The following is a 6,395-nucleotide window of genomic DNA, read 5'->3' on the forward strand; positions in this document are numbered from 1 at the left end:
GTGAAGGCCTGTAGCTCAGTGGGTTAGAGCACTCGCAAGCGAGAGACCTGGGTTACATTCCCGGCAGGACGAAATGTTGGGCAGGTTTCCTTACCCCACACGCCTCTGTTCACCTAGCAGTCAGTAGGAACCTGGTTATTAGTCGATTGGCGGATCGCTTTTCTGGGCGTAATAATTCCTTCAAAATAAAGAATAATAATAATAAATTTGTCGCTTCAATCCACGACTGTTTGTGGGACACTGCTGAAGCTCTTTGAGATGTGATAAGGGGCTATATCAAATAATAGTAACAATCATTGCATTTGATATAGAGCCTTATGTCTTCAAGACGTCTCAAAGCGCTTCGCAGAATACACTGTAAAGTGAATTGACTGAATATTTTGTGGGCGAAATGCGGCAGCCAATTGCTCACAGCAGTGTCCCACAAACAGTCGTAAATTGAATGACCGAATTATTATTAATGAGCCAAAACTCTGCACGGTTGATGTAAAGAGAATGGATTCTGCTTATAAGTTCACCAAATTTCTGCAATTACTCCTCAGGCTTGGAAATTGACCGTGGAGCCTGTCTGCCCTTTCATCTGCTACTCGGAGACGCAAGAGAACAGATTGATTGGTAGGAGAAAAAAATCTCGATGCGGGAAGCTTTCAGACATCTTTGACATTTTAATCAGAGAAGTTTCCTATCTTAAAGGGGTTATGTCATCTTTCGGCATAAAAAAGGAGCTGTTGCAAGCTGTTTAAAAAAAGACATTAATAGACACAGTGCGGAGAGGCGAGACAGCTTTAATAAATAATCGTTGCATTTGATCCACAGCCTTTTATGCCGAAATATCTCTAAGCGCTTCGCAGGGAATCGATGTCAAGTGAAGTGACTATAATTCGTAAACAAATACAGGGGCTAATTTGCACACAGCAAGGTCCCAAGTCAAGGTCAACACTTCACACCGACTTCTATCTCTTCTTTTGGGGATTTTGAACGAAAGATCAAATAGATTTAAAATATTTTTGCAAATACATTGGGAAGAGAGGCAATCTGGGGAAATATATTAAGTCGAGTGTATCAGGCTTAACTTAACTCTTTCGCTCACAAAGTATTCAGTCAATTCACTTTACAATTTATTCTGTGAAGAGCTTGTAGATATCTCAACGACGTGATAAGGTGCTATAACAAAAGCAAGGATTATTATATTATTAACTCTTCTCTTCCTCCTGGCTTTTCATGTCAGGAGGACGTTTCAAAGTGCTTTACAGGATTCACTATGAAGTGCAGAGACTTTGTATTTTGTAAGTGAATGTGAGAGCCAATTTGAGCACAACAAGGACCCACAAACAGCCAGGAAGTGAATGATTTATTTTATGCGGGGGATTGATTGGCCAGGGCATCGAGAGAGAGAAACTCCCTTCCCTTTATCAATAATGCCGTGGGATCTTTAACATCCACACGAATGGGCGGACAGGACCTCGGTTTAACATCTCATCTGAAGGACGGCACTTCCGACAATGCAGCGGATTCCTGAACTGGAGTTTTTGGGCTTAAATCGTGAGTTCAAACTCCCAATGTGGGGCTCGAACCCACAACCTTCTGACCTAGAGGAGAGAATAACACCGACCAAAAATGGCACAGCTCCTTTAACTCAGGCCGTTCCCTTTTTATAGGGAAGTTAATTTGTTTGATTGCATTTAAATCAAGTGAGAATCAATCGTTCTGTACAAAACCAATCATCCATTCAAAACCAATACAGTAGCTCAGTACCAAGGCAAGAAATAATGTAAATAAGGCAAGAGGCTGTTGCAATGTGGGATAGGAAGCAATGAACGTACAACGTTCATAGATGTATTTAAGGCAAAGATGTAATTAAGGGAAAGCGAGATAGGTACACGAGGGAGAAAGGAATATGCTTTGAAGGTTTAGTTGAGGAAGGGCAGGAGGAGGCTCATGTGGAGCATAAACACCGGCATAGACCTGTTGGGCCGAATGGCCTGTTTCTGTGCTGTATATTCTAATGCATTCTAATGTAATGGGGAGAGGAGACATAGGGACAAATGGATATTGGATGTTTGTATAAAATAATATAATATCCTCGGGGTGTGGGGGATGTAAGTGGGGTCATCTTGGAGCTGAACAGTCTCCAAAGTGACACGTTTGGCAACGGAATATCAGAATCGAGCCAGTCCTCTATTGGGGACTGTCTCGTAGATCTGGTTCCTGAGCCATGCGGGTCTGCATACTCCAGGGCACTGCTGACAGCACAGTCAGCCTGGTTCATGGATAGTACTTGGAGGGGTAGAGGGGTCACCGAGGGCAGGGGTTCTTTCCATTCGGCATCGGGCTCTGCCACTGTTAAGTGCTCCAAGATGCCATCCGGCTTGAAGGGCGCTTTCTAAATGCAAGTTGTTGTTAACTCTGCAAGACAGAGCCCTAACAGGTAGACAAGCAGCGCAAAAAACTTGTGGGACAGAAGGTTGTGGATTCAAATCCCCCCCCCCCCCCCGCCCCCCACATCAGAAGCTCAAAGTCTAGGCTGACATTCCAAAACAGGTGGAATTCTGCAATGTTAGATGTGCCATCCTTTGGATGGGACGTTAAACCTAGGTCCTGTCTCCCTGATCAGATGGATGTTAAAGATCCCATAATAATAATAAACCTTGCACTTGATCCCATAATAATAATCCTTGCACTTGATATAGCACCTTACCACGTCTTCCAGACATCTCATAGACCTTCACAGAATATACTGTAAAATAAATTGACTGTATATTCTGTGAGTGAAACGCGGCAGCCAATTGTGCACAGCAACGTCTCACAAACAGTCGTGGATTGGAGTGACCAAATTATTGGTAATTTCTCTTGGTATTCAAAAAGCCTCCAGACTAATTGGTCATTCACCCCATGGCTGTTCTGTGCCCAAATTGGCTGCTGGATTTGTCTCAATAAGAACTATTGAGACACATGTTAGTAGTTTCCCGAGAAAGAAACTTTCTTAAGATATGACAGAATTCTAGGAGCCGTATGAAATGTATCTGCTGTGTTGTGGAAAGCGGAGGACCAGGGTTGGAGCACCACCTACTGGGCTATTTAACATAATAAATCCTCGCATTTGGTACAGCGTCGGATATCTCATAGCTCTTCACAGGATTTACCGTAACGTGTAAAGGACTGTGTATTCCTAGGTGAATGCAGCAGCCAATTTACACAAAGTGACGTTCCTCAGATGTGAAGTGAACGATCAATTTTTATTTGGGGGATTGTTGGCCAGGACACTGGGAGAGCGAAACTCCCTTCTCTGTTCAAATAGAGCCGTGGGATCTTCAACATCCACCTGAATAGGCAGACGGTTCAAATGTCTCATCTGAAGGACGGCACCTGGCTCAGTTAGTAGCACTCTCGCCTCTGAGTCAGATGGTAGTGGGGTCCAGCCCCTCCACGATGGAATTTGAACTCACATAAATCTAAGCTGACATTTCAGTGTGTTGCTGGGATGTGTTGCAATGTCGGAGGTGCCAGCCCTCAGATAAGACGTTAAACTGAGATCCCGTCTGCCTGTTCAGGTGGACGTTGAAGGTCTGGAAAAGAGAAAGTAGTTTTTCCCACTGTCCTGGCCAACAATCCCACAAATAAAGTGGTAAATCATTTAATGGTTGTTTGCCAGACATTGCTGCGTGCAAATTGGTTGCCGTGTTCTCCCACAAATACACAGTCACTACATGTGTATCCTTTTTAGCGAAGCACATTGAGACGTCCTCTCTTATTATTCAGCACAGCCCTGACTCCCCTCTCCTGCTGGCTTTGTTATCCTACGTGGTTCAGTGAATCGAAGCAGTGTAGTGACATTGCTAGAGATTTGTTATTCTACATAAACCTGCCTCTGTATAGCTATGACTGTGGCTCCAATACACATTGCCCAGGAAAGTCGGAGCAGCATGTTAGTTATGATAAATAATCCTCATAATAATTGTCATGTTTTTATACAGCGCCTCAGCACATCGTCAAAACGTCTCAAAGCACTTCACAGGTTTTTAGTGTGAGGTGCAGTGACTGTTTTTATAGGTGAACGTTGTTAATAAAATAATAACTTGCTAGTGCCTTTCATGTCAGGAGGTCATCTCAAAGTCCACAAAATACACAGTCACTCCACTTTAAAGTATATCCTGTGAAGCGCTTTGAGATATCTCGACGACAAGGGTTCTTATTATTTTATTAATATTATGAAGCACGTCACAAGATTTACTGTAAAGTGGAGTGACTGTGTGTTTTGTGGGTGAATGTTCTCTCGATATCTCAGTGGTAAACAGAGGCGTGAGGAGAAACTTGCCTAAGGCTTTGCCCTGCCAGGGAATTGAACCTGGGTCCTCCGGCTTGCGAGGCGCGGGCTCTACTTCTACCGGGACTGACCTGTTGACACGGCCTGTCTGTGACTTCAATCAAGTGGTCAAGAGCCCTCCTGATGGGCTGTTTACACTCTCGACCCTGTTTGAAATTGGGTTGTCAGTCTGCAAATTGAAAAATAAATCATTTAATTCTCTAACGGAGGGCAGCCCGATGCCTTACTGACATTCTCCATTCTATTTTCCCAATTTAGTTCCACTTTCCGAGGAAATGATGTCCCAGTCATGCACGTAATAGGATTTTCAAATATAAAAAAAAGTAATGATGTACAGCATGGAACGGGGAGCGAAGGAGTCGGGGTTTGGGCGACGTCTAATTTAATAGAATGGAAAAGAAACAAACCTCGAATTAATAATGTTATAATCCAAATCTGTGCCACCTGCAAATAGACGTGCGGTGCATATTCAGCATCGAAAACGGGAGTCGAGGACAAGCGCAGGAGTAATGGGCTAGGATGTCAGATGCGGTGTGAATGTCAGCGTGTTCAACGACCCTGTCACAATCAGTAAAGCAGGCAGGAGAGTAATATTTGAACGCAGCGATTTCAGCCCCCACCCCCCACCCGCAACTCTGCTGCGAACAATTGATCCTGTGTCCGTTCCACTCTGCTGGAGGTTGGGGGATTCTGGAGTGGCAAGAGCCAGCATCTTAACCGAGCTGCTTATATTTGCTGTGTATAATGCTCAGATCAACTAACTCAACAGAGGCCAGAGATCGGGCTTTCCTTTTTACATCAAAAACAAATATCAAATGCATTTCGTGTCATTATTATTCGTGTGGAAATCAGTGGAAATGGTCTAAGAGAGCCAATCAGTGAAAACGACTGCATTGACCAGAGGTCAATGGGAGGCTGGGGACCAGAAGCAGTGAAATGTAATCGGACAATAAATTCATATTAAAAATAACTGGGATTTATTAAGGGAAGGGGTGCCCACTCTGCCCTGCATAACCGTACCTCAGGTGGGCATGGCCCACATTTGCTGGCATTAAAGCCTAAGACATCACCACCAACAAATTGCATTTATACAGCAGCTTTCATGTCGGGAGGATGTTACAGGTTAAGCTCCGATAATACTAGTCCTTTAATAACGATCCTTGTATTTGATACAGCGCCTGATCACGTCAAGATGTCTCAAAGCTCTTCACAGAATACACTGTAACCTGAATTGACTGTGTATTTTGTGGGCAAAATATGGTAGCCAATTGTGCACAGGGACCCACAAACAGCTGTGGATTGAAGTGACCAAATTAATATATGTATTTTTAAGGGATTATCATCCCCGGAAAAGTGATCCGCCAATCGACTAACAACCGAGTTCCCACTTAGATCTGCTAACAGAACAGACTGGGCGAGGATTGGCCTGCATAGCCCAGCCATTGACTGGATAAATATGATAGGGGAGACAAACTGATTAACATCACCAGATATTGAGCTACGTTAACTCGTTCGATTGACACAGCACCGTATCAAAATGTCTGAAAGCTTCATAGGATATAACGTAAAATGATATTTACATTGGCTGCCGCATATACAGCAATGAAGTGAATGACCAATTTTATCTGGGCAGATTGTTGGCCAAAACACTGGGAAAAAATCCCTTCTCTTTGCAAATTGTATCATGGGATCTTTAACATTTGTCCACCTCGGTTTAACGTCTCTTCTGAAGTTTGGCACCTTCAACAATGCAACACCACACCCCCCCACCCCCACCAGCACTGCATCAGAGTCAGCAAAAACTATATGGGGTCCAATTGCTGACGTGGGGCTTGAACCAATCTTCTGACTCAGAGGTGTGGGTGCCACCAACTGAGTCAGGCTGACGCAAGGTAACATGGTGAACTATAAATACAAGAGGCAAAATCATTTATGATAACTCACCTGAAGCCCGAGATTAAGACACTGCTATGAAATCGCTAATTATGTTCCTGACTGGCTGTTGGTAAACAGTGACTGGAAGTTGGATTGTAATGCTGCTCCCTCACCCTATCGTCCATTATTCCCACTT

The sequence above is a fragment of the Callorhinchus milii genome, unplaced genomic scaffold (assembly GCF_018977255.1).
Source record: "Callorhinchus milii isolate IMCB2004 unplaced genomic scaffold, IMCB_Cmil_1.0 Scaffold21, whole genome shotgun sequence".
Classification (NCBI taxonomy): Eukaryota; Metazoa; Chordata; class Chondrichthyes; order Chimaeriformes; family Callorhinchidae; genus Callorhinchus; species Callorhinchus milii.